At 47.7% G+C, this 15946-nt stretch overlaps 1 protein-coding gene across 2 annotated transcripts in view; it reads left to right on the top strand.

Annotated features, from left to right (window-relative positions):
• BTBD9 (BTB domain containing 9) overlaps nucleotides 1-15946 on the top strand; it is a 980923-nt gene that overhangs the window by 150693 nt on the left and 814284 nt on the right. The window lies entirely within an intron of this gene.

The raw sequence follows: 15946 nt of genomic DNA on the forward strand, positions 1-15946 counted from the left end.
GGTGGGCAGGAACACCAAGACTATAGCAGGAGATGTCATTACTGTTAACTTTAGGGACATAGGGGCAGCGAATTATATATGTAATACATCTAGTAGCGGACCTGCCACTCAAATCAATCCGCTTCCCTTGTCCTATTTCCTACCCATGCCCCCAAGACCAAATCTCCCCAGGTTTACCTTCCCAATTAATAGAGGTTATACAAACGCTCCACAACATAATACTTATCAGTGGCAGCAACTTCCACAACCTCCACAACCCCCACAACATATTACCTACCAGTGGCAACAACCTCCACAACATATTACCCATCAGTGGCAGCAACCTCCACAACATAGCACTCATCAGTGGCAGTAACCTTGGCAAGGATTGCCCCCTCCTTTTGACCCCTTTGTTTCACAGTTTGCCCACCGAAACAGATTTTGTGCGTTAGATGAGGTTGACTGACTCAATCCCATGGAAGCTTCCTCCTTAAACCTTGATACCAACAGGGGTGAGGAGGAGGCTTCCTCAGCCATCTTCCATTTTCCCAGTCCCAACCTCTCAATTGTGGCATCTATCAAACCAACACCTCATGTCCCAGACAGGGACTGTGTAGGTTCGATCACCCCTAAAATGACTATTAAAACTAGAGGTGAACCAACTAGGGGTGAAATAAAAATTCTAAGTTGGAACCTTGCGGGGATCACTAGGAAATTAGGTTTGCCCGAGTGGAATGATCTGGTCGAAGCTCACAAGATCTGTGTATTCCAGGAGACCTGGAGCACAGAGCCACTGCACCGGGTTGGGTTTGTCACTTTCTTTGTCCCGGCTGAAAAACCTAAGCAAGGGAAGGGGCGTCCCTCAGGGGGACTCATTATTTGGGCAAGCATTTCGCTTAATTGCCGAATAACCCTTAAGCGGATAGATAACCCAGATATTCTTGGTATCTCTTTGTCTGGTCTTCGTGGAGGTCTGACCTTAGATCTCTACGATGTCTATGCTAGAGGCACCAAAAATGGGTGTAACTCACCTGTAATATCCGACCTTGAGGCCCAACTTAGGGACTATAAAGAACCTGATCACATCTTAATAGCAGGAGATTTCAATTGCACATACGAGCCACTTCCCCTGGATGGAATCCCTGATCTAGGAGAAGAAGATAGTAGATGGGGTATTCCCACACTCTCTATCCCTCCTATCAAACGCTGGACTCGTAGTGCAATACAGTTGAATGCATTAACTCTGGAGTTTGGACTAAGAGCCACTAATGGCCGCACATCTTCTGACCGGATGGGTGCCCTAACGTTCAACAGAGTTGGTCATACCTCAAGGATCGACTATATTCTGTTGGACCGGGGGCTCTGGAGCTCGGTCATCGATATGGTTATTATACCGACCATAGAGAGTGACCACAACTCACTTTCTTTATCCATTATGAATTCTTGGTCCACTGGAGTGCTATCAGTACCATCTAACTGTCCACATGGGGTCACTGTTTTCTCCTGTGGTAGACGCCTTAAGTGGAACAAAATCTCGAGCAATGTTGATAAACTCTGCACTATTGAAGAGGTCCTCCAAGCCTCACAAGAGGAGATTAGTTCTATAGACCCACCCATGGCAGTGGATAGGGTAACATCTATATATGAAGCAGCCATAAAAGCTATAGGGGAAGTTTTTTGGGTAAAGGGGACCGTTGGGAAAACTATGCCCCAGAATAAAACTAAAGGGAAACATGACTGGTACACTGCATCATGCAGGAAAGCCAAGACAAGGCTAATTGAGGCTGTCAAGGGTAAGTTCCAACCCCTAATACAGATAGCCAGGCAAGAACATAAGAGAGCATTGGGGCTAGCAAAAAGGGAGTGGGAAGATGCTTATTGGTCAACTCTTAAAGAAGCTAGTTTTAAAAAAGACTCGAAATGGTTTTGGGATACCATAAGAGCTCACAACAGGCCAGATTGCGACCTGATAACCTGCAATATCCCAAGTCAGGTGTGGGTTAAACATTTCTCCAAACTTTACACCCGTTATGGTGATTCTGATGGGGGAGGGGTGGTCTTACCACTTGTCCCTCAAATTTATGATATCCGGCCTACTGACTTTGATTTCACGATCAAGGAAGTGGAATATGCAATAAGCACTATTATTCCACAAAAAGCGGCTGGTCCGGATGGTATTCCTGGTGATCTCTTAAAGTCTGACAGCGTAAAATGGGGGAAACTGATTCATTCTCTGCTTGTTGCCATCTGCAGAGGTGCCCCTATTCCCTCATCGTGGAAAGGGGCTGAGGTGGTCCCTATCCATAAAAAAGGCTCTAGGGACGATCCCTCAAATTATAGGCCGATCAGCTTGTTAGACATTAGCCAAAAAGTAGTCGGCAAGGTCCTACTGGTCAGAATTTTAAACTGGGTAGAAGAAAACAAAATTCTTTCTGACTACCAGGCAGGTTTCAGAGTGGGCACTGGGACGATTGAGCAAGCCTTCAGACTCATGATGGTGTATTGGCAAGGGCAGTCTTTATCTCGCGTTCATCGATTTAAAGACTGCCTTTGACCTTGTACCTAGGGAATCCTTATGGAGTGTATTGGCCGACATGGGGTTGCCCCACTATCTGCTATCTCTACTTGTCAGGTTGCACCACAATAGTTTTGCCCAGGTTAGGTGGGGCCCTGGGGGGGAGAAAACGGGTAGTATCCCAGTTGAGAGAGGTGTCCGCCAGGGATGTGTCCTAGCCCCCACCCTTTTCTCTCTTTACATCAATGGGGTGGTTGAGCACCTTCGGAAACATCCTTCGGATGAACCATCCCTGGCTGGCGAACGTATACCAACCCTCCTCTTCGCGGATGATACGCTTCTTATTTCTAAATCCCCGATGGGCCTCCAGAGACTTTTGGACAATTTTCAATCATTCTGCAACAAACGAGGCCTAGTAATAAATACAAGTAAAACCAAGTACCTTGTGCTGAATCCTCCTAAACAACAAGCCTGCTCTCCCACTCTGAATGCCGTGCTCTTGGAAAGGGTAGAGGTTTTCGACTATCTTGGGATACGCCTCTCGCATAAAATGGATTGGACCCCACATTTGGACAAAATGTTGCTAACCCATAAGAGGATTACAGGAGCCCTTTTGAAAGAGCAACGATCCTGCACAATAAGGCCAATAGCTACAGTCCTCGAGATCTACTTGGCTAAAGGTGCTAGCTCTGCCCTTTATGGGGCTGAACTTTGGGGCTCATCCATTACTGATGCTTTGCCGAGATCAGAAAATAAATTTTGTAGAGCAATTATGTCCCTTCCGCAGGGCACCCCTACACTTCCCCTAATGCTGGACTTAGGCTGCCGCCAAATAGACGATGTTGCAAAATTCCGTCCTCTATTGTTATGGGCACGTATCTGGCGTGTGGAAGAACTTAGCGGATATGCCCAAGGATTAACAGAAATTATGTCATTACCAGGTTGGCACAAAATTAAATGGCTGAGAGACATGAAGATCTTGCTAACAAAACTGGGCCTAAAAGAAGTATGGTTAAATAGAACTTCACCCTCGAAGCTAGTCCTTAAAAAGTTCTATTGGGACTGGATCCTTTCTCAGAAGAATACTAGTACCACTTTGGGCAGGCTCACGGAGGACTTTCTGAGGTTCAAAGATCGACCCAAACGGGAATTGTATCTCGATATTATTGGAAAACCTTTTGATAGGGCCCTGTACTTAAGATTCAGAATAGGAACCCTTCCTCTTAATTCTTTCACCTCACGATGGAAATCTCGTGTGGAATTGACAGAGCTTTGCCCAGCATGCCTCGCTAAACCAGAGACATTGGCACATTTTATGTTTGAGTGCAGCGAGTATGCAACACCAAGGAGGGTCTGGCTTAAAAACTTATGTCGACAGTTGGGTACCAGGAGTCATGAGGCAGCAATTAGGATACTTATATCTGATAGTCGTGTCTCCTATGTTTGTGCTCTAGCCAAATTTTTATCATGGGCTTGGTCCATTCGAGCCAAAAGGCTAAAATTGTCTGTTTAATCACATTTTATAACGTATCAAACTAATGAACTGCCTTTTGACCTGATTTGCTAATCTGTAAAAACTTAATGAACTAATAGGCTAGCATCATTTGTGTAAACCTTTTTTAAATATTTATTGCAAAATCTACTGTCCTTTTTTTCTGTTAAGCAATTTTTTTCTAAATAGGTCAAATTTTTGCTTCAAGTTTATGTCTGTTTTTTAAAACTGTACCATTGTGATTATCTGTGTTGCTTTTATGATAATTTTTTTATCGAAATAAAGCCTTTTTGACTTTGACTTTGGTAACCTACTCTGGGCTAACAAACATTAGATCAACTAATGTGTAGTGCTTAGTGGTAGAAATGGGAATTTCTGGTTGGCTAAGGCTGGCGCCAAAGCCAGGCAGAAACCACCATTCTAAGTCAAGGCAAGGAAGTCACCCGCCAAGACAACCTCTGCTCACCCTCTTGGTAGCTTGGCACGAGCAGTCAGGCTTATCTCAGAGGCGATGTGTAAAGCATTTGCGCACGCACCCACCAGCAACAACATCCCAGGCCCTTACAGCAAAAAGGTCCACAAAGATAAAGAAGAAGTCCTGGGGCAAAGTAGAAGGGTTCACAGGGACTTAAGTCTCCCAGGCATCCAGGGCAGGGGGGTCACCAAGCAGAAGTCCTCCAGCAATCCAGGGGCTGGGCAGGGCCCAGGGAGGCAAGCCTTCCCCTGGGCCCCAGCAGGGGCACGCCCCTGGTAGATTCCAGTCAGAAACAAGAACATTTTACAAGAGGTCACAGCCTCTTTTTATGCATAAAAATCACTTTGTCTAAAGGTGCAGGGTGGGGGCAAAACCAGGCGCAGCTGGTTTGGGAGCACTCTGATGGGCTCAGCCCCTCTTACTATTCACTGGCCATGCTAGGGTCCTTAGACGCACCACAGGGGTGGAGCCAGCATTGTGTGAGGAAAGCCCAGCCCTATTCAGGTTCCAGGTGCACTCCCCCTCACATCAGCATGCTAATCTCAACACTCACCACCGGGACAGATCCAATCCTGACTCCTGGAGCCAGGCTCACCAGCCAGCTCCAGCCAATCACACGCCAGACACAAATTACACAACCAGGCCAACTTCTAGAAGTGATACTTCCACACTAGACACAATCACGCCACATACATCATTGCGCAGCATTTAATCACACAAGTCTGCACATACCAAACTCGCACCTGCACTCCCCACGCATCAGGAACTACCAGGGACACACACATTTCCCATGCATTCCTATGGTAGGGCAGGCAAATCTCACACATGCACTCAGAGCGCACGCACTTTACACTGCACCACAGTGCTAAAGTGCGCCAAGACCAGAAATCATTATAATTATTTCAGAGTTCAAATGCAAAAAGTTCAGGGGTGAACCTGCCAGAAGGGCTAAGTCCAACACAACCCCCTTCCAGCCAAAACGCAGGGCAGACTAATCACTACTGTGATGGACTTCCCGGCTTTGGGCGATAGAACACGGACGCAGGCCAGCACTGTAGGGACACCCTCCGGTTCTACGCCCTGTGGTTCCACAAGACAAGCACATATCTAAAAAAAAAAAAACAGGGCCCAAACAGGCTACCCCACTGGTACTCCTTAGTTGTCCACGGCTAGGACCAGGCCCTTGGCCACCCAGATACCACTGGTCCATGCCCATCCATAGAGTGGGGGGTAGTAACCCCTGGCATACACTAGCCACCTACAACAAGCCAAACCCCACCAACCACCTCCAACCTACTCTACAAAGAAACTGGAACAAAATCACCACCGACCAGATCTCCTCATCGCTCCTTCTAAACACCCCAGCCCACTCTTCTAACCCAAACCAAGCCGCCGCCAACCTCACCCTATGGTTATCCAACACCGCCGACACCTTAGCACCACTGAAAAAACGTCAAAGCAAACCTGGCAACAAGAAGGCCTCATGGTTCAACGATGATCTTAAGAAGTCCAAGAAACTCTGCCGCTCCCTTGAAAAGGCCTGGAAAAAAGACCCAACCACTAGCACCAAGGACGCCTTCAAAAACGCCACCCGCATACACCACCAACTAATCCGAAAGGCCAAGAAAACAGCATTCAAGGATCGACTTGACAACAACGCCCACAACAGCAAGGAACTTTTCAACATCGTCAAGGAATTTTCCAATCCCTCGGCCAACTCCAACGACATCACCCCCTCTCAAGCCCTCTGCGACTCCCTAGCCTCATTCTTCCACAACAAGATTGCAGACATCCACAACAGCTTCAACAACCAACCCGGAGACCAACCCACCCAACCATATGCTGAACATTCTCCCCCCGTGAACACCCTTAACGACTGGAACCCAATCTCCACTGAGGACACCATCCGCCTGATGAACTCCATCCACTCAGGATCCCCCACAGACCCATGTCCTCACCACATCTTCAACAAAGCAGACTCCGTCATAGCACCGCACCTCCGAGACGTCATCAACTGCTCCTTCAACTCCGCCACCTTCCCGGAAGACTGGAAACACGCTGAACTCATCGCCCTTCTGAAAAAACCCACAGCGGACCCCACCGAACTCAAAAATTACCGCCCCATTTCGCTCCTTCCATTCCCGGCCAAAGTAATCGAGAAAGCTGTCAACAACCAGCTCGCCGCTTTCCTCGAAGCCAACAAATCCCTCGACTCCTCACAATCTGGCTTCCGAGCAAAACACAGCACTGAGACCGCCCTCATCGCAGCAACAGACGACATTCGAACTCTACTGGACAATGGAGACACAGTCGCCCTCATCCTCCTCGACCTCTCTGCAGCATTCGACACAGTCTGCCACAGCACCCTTTTACAACGCCTCAGTAACATCGGAATACAAGGAAAAGCACTTGAATGGATCACCTCGTTCCTCACCGGAAGAACCCAGAGAGTCCGCCTTCCACCATTCAAGTCCGAGGCCACTGAAGTCATCTGTGGCGTACCACAAGGATCCTCACTCAGCCCCACCCTCTTCAACGTATACATGAGCCCCCTCGCGGCCATCGCCCGCCAACACAACCTCAACATCATCTCTTACGCGGATGACACTCAACTGATCCTTTCTCTCACCAATGACCCCAGCACCGCCAAAACTAACCTACACGAAGGAATGAAAGAAGTTGCCGAATGGATGAAACACAGCCGTCTGAAACTGAACTCAGATAAAACAGAAGTCCTCATCTTAGGTACATCCCCCTCTGCATGGGACGACTCTTGGTGGCCGGAAGCCCTTGGAAAAGCACCCATCCCGACAGACCACGCACGGAACCTAGGCGTCATCCTGGATTCTTCACTCTCAATGAACAGACAAGTCAGCGCCGTATCCTCATCCTGCTTCAACATTCTTCGCATGCTCAAAAAAACATTTCGCTGGATCCCTACCGGAACCAGGAAAACAGTCACCCATGCTCTGGTCACGAGCCGACTGGACTACGGAAACACCCTCTACGCAGGTACTACCGCTAAACTCCAGAAGAAACTCCAACGAATCCAAAACGCCTCAGCCAGAATCATATTAGACATCCCGCGCAACGAACACATCTCTGGTCACCTGAAAGACCTCCACTGGCTACCCGTCAATAAGAGAATCACTTTCCGACTGCTAACCCACGCACACAAATCACTCTACGACATCGGACCAGAATGCCTCAACTCACGACTGTCCTTCTACACCCCCTCCCGCCAACTACGTTCTTCCAGCCAAGCCCTCGCCACTGTACCTCGCATCAACAAGACCACCATGGGAGGCAGATCCTTCTCATACCTGGCTGCTAAAACATGGAACTCACTCCCCACTTACCTTCGCCTTACCCAGAACCACCTAGCCTTCAGAAAGCAACTTAAAACGTGGATATTTGACAAGTAATCCTCCTCCCCTTCCTAAGCGCCTTGAGACCCTCTGGGTATGTAGTGCGCTATATAAATTCTTTGACTTGACTTGACTTGACTCCCAGGAGAAGCACTCTCCAGAACACAACTCTTCCACCAGTTCGGGACCTTACTCCCTCAGCAGCAGTGACCGCGGTCAGACCAGCACAAGAACGGTGTAGCGAGGCGTTGCACTTTGCGTGTTGCCAGATGCGGCGCAGGCGGCGGCTTGCAGACCGTGTCGAGCCTGGGACGGCGAGCGGCATAGGCAGACTCGGCTCAGTGCGGTGCCCACAGGACACCAGGGTGGTCATGACGGATAGGTCACAGCTCTCTTAACTGGTCTACCACCTGGGATTCAAATTCACCGGATGCACAGGGGTCAGACTTCCTCTGACCCCCTTCCAGAGTTCTGACCCTCCCAACTGGAGTGGTACCCCTAGAAGACAAACTGGCCAGGACACTGGCCACAGTCGCCCTGCCGTCCAGAACAGGCAAACACCTGAACCTGGCTCCCCAACCTAGGGACGCTACCCTTTGGTTAGATGCCTGGCGCACCAGGACTTCTACAAGTTGAAAATAAAGTCTAAAACTTTCTCTCCTCCTTCAGCAGAAAGGCAACCACTGCAGGCCAATCCCCCAGGTCAGGGAGAGTACTCCTCCATACAGCTTACCCGGTTCCTTCTCTTCAGGCAGAAGTTCCTTCTTGTAACTTCAGAACACTACTTAAAGTTGCCCTTACGTCCAGATTCGGAAACACCAGCTACTGGCTCCCCAACAGAGGGACCAGTGCTTAATTTGTGCCGGTGCTTTCCGGTGCTTAGCACCGGCACTTAATTATCAGGGCCGGGTCTATGTATCTGCTGCGCACGCCCACATTGATTGATGTTTTTTAAATGTACCTTTGTACTCGGTGCAGCCACAGGCATGCAGTGTGTTGTTCATGTATCCCGCCGTGTGAGAGTCACAGCGTTTACTTGCGACTCAACTCTTAATCACTTAGCCAGCAGGCAGCCCTGCCCAAGTCCAAGAAAATATATATTCAAATGAATAAGAAATCTAATATGTGTTCTCATCATGGCGGCCGACGGCCCGCCCGGCCCTTCTTAGTTTATGCATACGCAGTGTTGACTATCTGTTTGCCACTTGACTTGCCAGTGGGCGGTCCGCGGAAGTTCGGAACACACACACTCAGTACTGAACACACTAATGTATTTGGGCGGGCCGTGGGGCCGGACTGGAGGGTACTGATGGGGTAGGCAGGGGCTGTGCGCACGGTAGCGCGCGCACATTTTTTCACTTTGCCGCGCCCAGCATACCACCACAGCAGCGCAGCTTCATCGTGGACGTTAAGTTAGCCCTGCAGCCCCGGCCCGATCGACGACGATAAGGGCAGAGCTGGGCAGCCTGTGTGCAGCAGCAGGCATCGTTCAACTGTCTGGCAGCCAGTAAGTAGTACCGCATGACAGTACTGACGGTCTGGCAGATTGCGGTGTCGACTGGTAGTACTGTGGCAAGTAGGCAGAACCAGGCGCCGCAACCGAATCAATCTTCGTACGTACGTACGTACTAATTAAATAAAAAAGGCAGTGGCAGTACAGCCATTCTTGAAAGAGCTTCATAATGCAGATAAACTCACTCAAATGGGGGTTGAAATAGCGTACAGGAGCCGTAGCGTGCAGTATATTGACTTCACTGCATTCAGTTGGAAAAACCGCTCTAAATACTACAGGTAAGGTGCCGCCCGGAACTGAAATAAGCACGCGCCACCAAGCCCTCTTGCCGCGTTTCTAAACAAGTGGGTCCACTTCTTTCCCAAATCAACGCAGGGCCCGGCCCGTCTTCAGAAACCCTGTGGGCCGCAAACTTGGGCGAGAACGCCGCCTGCCTCTCAACACAAACAGGAACAACAGGTGGGTGCTGGGTAAATGTGTGTGTCCCTGCCGACCGGCCCCACACGATTAACGGTAAAATTAGAAGTTAAGCAGTCACTGTAAAAGTAACTAACTTTAGTACTGGTAGCTAAGCGAAGGCAGCTAACTAGGGATGCCAATGCTATGCAGTCGCCGACCGTGCCAAACCAACACTGGTTTTTTTGGGTAACGTGATGGCATGGGTCTGGTTCTATTTTGTATGATCACCGGCATGGACAGTGGGACTTGAGGCAGGCAGGCTGCAGGCAGCTCATTTCCAGCGGCTCCATAATATACGAATACGATGATTATAGGATCCTCATAGTCAGAGTTCGATGTCTGTGATTCATTTAGTTTCACTGTCTGAATGCCAGACCAGTGCCTGCCTGCCTGGCCTACTAGCGGTACACTTTAACTTAAGATAGCAATCAGCAGGCTTTGGGTGTATTTGGGTCATTGGCTGGCTCTCATAGAGGGAGTGGTGGCTATGTGGTCCTACAGATGGGTGGCAGTGTCGAGTGCAGTGAGATCCGGAATTTTCAAGCGCAGCTAAAAGGGAAATGCTGTTTCAGGGAATCCGTCAATTCCACCTTATGTTGTTTCTCAGTATACCCTGTAAATGTATGGATAATGGGAATGACATTCCAATATGCTTGTGATAAAACATGCATATCAATGAGGTGGCTTGGAAATTAGCCAGGGCAAATTAATTTGGGTGTTTTCAGTGCTCAGAATGGATTGGGTACTGTAAATTCCCTCTGATAAGTCCCCTCTGAATCCTCGTCTTTCTGGATCCTTTTTGCTAGCGTTTTTAATTGTGTCTGCGCAGGAGTGTGTGCGTAGATCCAGTGAATTTACAAACTTTGAAGGTACCCAGCGGAAACACTGCCTTTAGAAAATGCAGGCGTGTTTGATTTTCTGCAAAAAAATTACGACTTCATCTGCTCGTGTTTGCTATTGTAATAGTTCTGTAATACAGCAAGTCTAGGAAATTTAATTTCCAAGAAAATTTATTTGATTCTTTCAGGCAACGTCTGGCATTTGTTTTTCAGGATGTTTTGATTACAGGTCATCTACAAATGTTTTTAAGTGTCTAACCTACTTTAAAGGGGGAATGTTATGTCTCAAATTTGTATTGTAATTTTGTACATTTGAGTTAATGTAGTAAAGCATGTATTTATTAAAGCAAAAACATGGTGGATTTTGACTTTACAAATCCATGCATTACAGTGAAGAAAACCGTTCTGTAGTGCTGTGATGATCTTATTAAATGTTAGTCGCTTAAGGGATCATTATGCTACATTGGTAGTCGCGTAGTTAGTTCAGGACTTCATATTACTACATTGAGGATGGATGAACAGGAAAGAACTGTTAAATAAAGACCTGTATTCACAGTTCAGCGCACATAGTGCTTCGTATTTACCTGGGAAGACTAGAATATAAGCGACTTGAATAAGAATGTGCTCCATTCCATTTGCCAGTTCATTGGTTGAAACGAGCATGAAGTCATCTCCTCCACATTTGGTTTTGGGGTAGTGGAGGTGGCATCGCCCTCAAGTCTGGTTAGGCTCATTAGTTAACCTGTGCGTTCACATGCAGACTGGCCCTGAATTTGTTACCCCAAGAATCTTCCTTTCAATTCCAATACAGCCTGTTGTGGCTTCCATCACTAATATTGAGGTTGAAATGACTTGTGCTAATACTTCATTTGGAATTTTTAACTGTAGTTTCTCATGATGTACATTTAATTATAATTTTTTGAACCCAATGCACTCAGTCCATTTTACACCACCTTGGTGCTGCTTTGGGACTCATGAGTACTTCTGTGGTATCTCTTTTAGTGAGTTTCTTGTGGCTGTAAGATCCCATTCGGAGCGCTGTATTATCAGAACGTCGTGCTTGTCTAACCTGCGCGCAGTTAGGCAATAATGTTTTAAGCCAGACTGCATGTGTGATTTGAGGCAGATGAAATATGTGTGATTTGAGGCAGATGAAATATTGAGCGCCAGGTTGCCGGTACTAGCCTGGATGTACCTAGAATACCTTTGGAATGCTGGGCTGGTTTAAGGTTAGACCTTCACAATGGTTAGACAACCAGGAAACCCCGATTGGGTGTTATCCTGCCCCACCAGAACATAAAATCACCCAATATCAGTGATCCTTCTAGCACCACAGGTTTTTCCCTTAGATGCTTACCTATGAGGAAGTCTCTCTTTCTGAAATTCAGATCGGGTATTACATCTGACTTTTAGCAGTGCCAATTGACGATGTGGGTGGAGCTAATAGAGTAAGTGGGTGGAGACAGTGGGTGGAGCCATAGAAAAGTAGGTGTGGCCTCCGACAGACATGTCAGCACCTGCACTTCATATTTTACAAATTAAGCACTGAGAGGGACGTACCCTTTGGTCAGATACCTGGCGCACCAGGACTTCCTTGAAGGTGACATATAACTAATGTCGTGTACAAGTCTGCCTGACACTCAGAACAGAAGTGGCATCACCATGGTCACTCCCCGGTGACACAACTCTTCTGGCTGGCCCCTGACCCACTGGTCCTTCCACTGGGGAGCCTATCCCCCTCGCACCCCTCTATCTGGACTTCTGCACCCTCCCAACTGGAGCGGTACTGCCAGACACCAGGACTAATGGAGCTCTGTTTACAGACACTCCACGTCCTTAAGACACTGGGAGATTTCCCTCAAAGGACGCTCCATACGGACATGCTAGGCTCCCTCACCTGGTGTTCCCAAAAAACCACCCAGACTACGGAGACAGGCTTGTGCTCCTCTGAGCCACTTTCACCATCGGGCTGGAAGACCAGAACTTTCCTTAGGGTCACTCTCCAACAAATAACACAATGGCACAGGGGCAGGGGAAACTCCCTTGAGCTTCAGGCCCACCCATGAAATCCAACACACATCCATTTATTCAGCAAGCTCCCCATCCCAGAGAACTCACACCACTTATCCAGTGCAACACCATTCATCCACACACACCCCCCCCCAGACCGGTAAGGCAGTTTCTACCACCCCCGATTTCTCAACCTGACCACCCCGTGACACAGGTACCATTACTCTGGGAACGGAACGGGGAACACATGCACTGGACATAATTATGCTGCCACCACTGGATCCCACCCTTCCTGGGGAATCCAGAAAACTCACACTGCACTTAGGGGATGATCTACCCTCCCGAGCTAGGGACACCTAACTCACAGTGCACAAGAACCACATTTCCAAAGAAATGACATTTAGAACAAATTAAAAACAATAATCCCCTTTTATGTGACTATCTAAAATGCAGAGTTTTGTAGTGGGGCCAGTTGTCGCTGTGGTACTGCGCAAACACAAGTCCATTTCCCACCGCTGACAACCAATGTTAGAAATGGGAATTTCTGGTTGGCTAAGGCTTGCGCCAAAGCCAGGCAGAAACCACCATTCTAAGTCAGGGCAAGGAAGTCACCCGCCAAGACAACCCCTGCTCACCCTCTTGGTAGCTTGGCACGAGCAGTCAGGCTTATCTCAGAGGTGATGTGTAAAGAATTTGCGCACGCACCCACCAGCAACAACATCCCAGGCCCTTACAGCAAAAAGGTCCACAAAGATAAAGATGAAGTCCTGGGGCAAAGTAGAAGGGTTCACAGGGACTAAAGCAGGGGTCGCCAACCGGTCGATCGCGAGCTACCGGTAGCTCGCAGGTGCCCTGTCAGTAGCTCGCGGCCGGACTTCCACTTTAGTAGCCTATCATTGTTGTTTTGTTTGTTTTTGGGCCTTTTTCAGTAGCTTGTCTCGCGTGCCGTAGGAAGCAGCTTCTGTTTGAGCCTAACTGGGGCGATGTGAAGTGGTTGATGTCGGCCCTGCCCTCGGAGAACTACTATGCACACCTTTTGGTCTCCATTCTATGATCCTGTGACCTGTGCATTTTTGCTCTCCATTCTATGATCCTGTGACCTGTGCATTTTTGCTGCCGGATCGCCATGCTGAAATAGAGGAGATGCAGTGTCAGCCACCTTAAGCTGAAGCATGTAGATTACAAAGCAGACAGACAGCAGGTATGTGGGCAAGAGGAACTTTTTTTTTTTTTTAACAGATGCCTGTGCATGCCGTTATTCGAGTTATCTAAATAAAACATGAGCAGTAGTTTGAACACGTACATTTGGACCAAATTCCATCCAATGGCTCTGGCTGTTGAAATTATATTGCTCTTGTTGAGCTAGTTTGGAAAGTGTCTTATACGTGTGAAGGGCCTTATTAATTCCCTCCCTGTGTCTCTACTGGCCATTATATTAGTGGGTGACTGTTCTCTTTTCAGCAGAAAGGCTAAAAAGGCATCACATTCTATCCCTCTCTCGGGCGTGCCTGACGAAAAGAGCGTAACAGTTCTCTTTGTATCGTTTTTTCTACAATTTCTGCCTGAAGAGCCTCAAGTCTAATTTCAGCTTGAGCAACTTTACCCCGTTGGTGGCCAAAGTTAAAATCAAAAGTGTTTGCCTGCTGTGAACTGCTTTCACTAACTACACCACGCTTTAAATTTGCTTTGTGTTGTAGTCAATAAAAGCAGCTCAGTGCATGCAAGGCCCTTTGATTTTAACATCTGCTGCCACTGTGCTTTATTATATCTTCTTTCAATTTTAAAGCTCAGTGTCAGACGATGTTGAAATCAAAACGCTTTACCTGCACTGATCCGATCATCCCAAAACAGGCTCTTCACCTCTCTGTCCAGTCCTGTCACTCCCAGCCTCTCGTCTCCCACACTCTTCCTTTGTGCAAAGACAGCTCTGCTTATGTGACACGGAGCTGTGTTTTGGTGCACCTCAGCTATGCAAAACAATTTAATTTGTTGAGTACTACGATACTAGTCTGCGTTTAATACAGGCAGCTTCTGCTTACAATTTTAGAGGCTGAGTCTGAGAAGATGCGATTTTTTCTTGCGTGGAATTTTTCTGAGCAAGGCTCATTAGTCCTTACCTGATTTTACCCATGCACTTTGATCCCATTGATGTTTTGTCTTTATATGGCTTGGTTTTTGAGGTGTTACTTAGAAAAAAGTTCAACGAAGGACTTGATTGCCCTGATTTAGAAACTCATGGCGTATGTAGGAGGAAAGCAGGCTGGTGAGTGCAATAGATATCTGGAGTGTGTGTGCATGCATGAGGTGTGATCAGATTTAACATTTGTTTTAAGGAACACATTGATGTTCACTTGTTTAGAGCGTTTTCAAAATTTCATGATGTGTAAGTTTGATTAAATTTGTTAATCATGGAACTTTCTGTTTATTGAGGTATGTGCTCAGGGACATTGCCATATGTTTAATGTATTATATTTGTGATCCTATGTGGGAAGTATTTCCTTGTCTTGCCTGATTAACACCAATATGCAGTTATCGTTATCATGTTATGGGACATAGTGCGTAGCAGTGTGGTGAATGAGGTGTGAGACAGATATACAGTTATGGTATGCTTTTTCAGTCTGTTGACCGCTTTGAACAGCTCCATAGGTCTATCTATGCATCTTGTTCAAACCACAGTATGGGCGCAAACAAATTAGGCTTAAAGACTATGAATGAGGGTGTGAGAGGTGTCTCCGAAAAATGCGCAAGTTACTTGGCCTTTAGTAGATCACGACGATTTTCACTCATCAGAAGTAGCTCTCACTACAGTAAAGGTTGGAGACCCTCCCAGGCATCCAGGGCAGGGGGTCCCCAAGCAGAAATCCTCCAGCAATCCAGGGGCTGGGCAGGGCCCAGGGAGGCAAGCCTTCCCCCTGGTAGATTCCAGTCAGAAACAAGAACATTTTACAAGAGGTCACATCCTCTTTTTATACACAAAAATCCCTTTGTCTAAAGGTGCAGGGTGGGGGCAAAACCAGGCGCAGCTGGTTTGGGAGCACTCTGATGGGCTCAGCTCCTCTTACTATTCACTGGCCATGCTAGGGTCCTTAGACGCACCACAGGGGACGGAGCCAGCATTGTGTGGGGAAATCCCAGCCCTATTCAGGTCCCAGGTGCACTCCATCCTCACATCAGCATGCTAATCTCAACACTCACCACCGGGGCAGACCCATCCTGACTCCTGGAGCCAGGCTCACCAGCCAGCTCCAGCCAATCACACTCCAGACACAAATTACACAACCATGCCAACTTCTAGA

The sequence above is a fragment of the Lissotriton vulgaris genome, chromosome 6 (assembly GCF_964263255.1).
Source record: "Lissotriton vulgaris chromosome 6, aLisVul1.2, whole genome shotgun sequence".
NCBI classification, from domain to species: Eukaryota; Metazoa; Chordata; class Amphibia; order Caudata; family Salamandridae; genus Lissotriton; species Lissotriton vulgaris.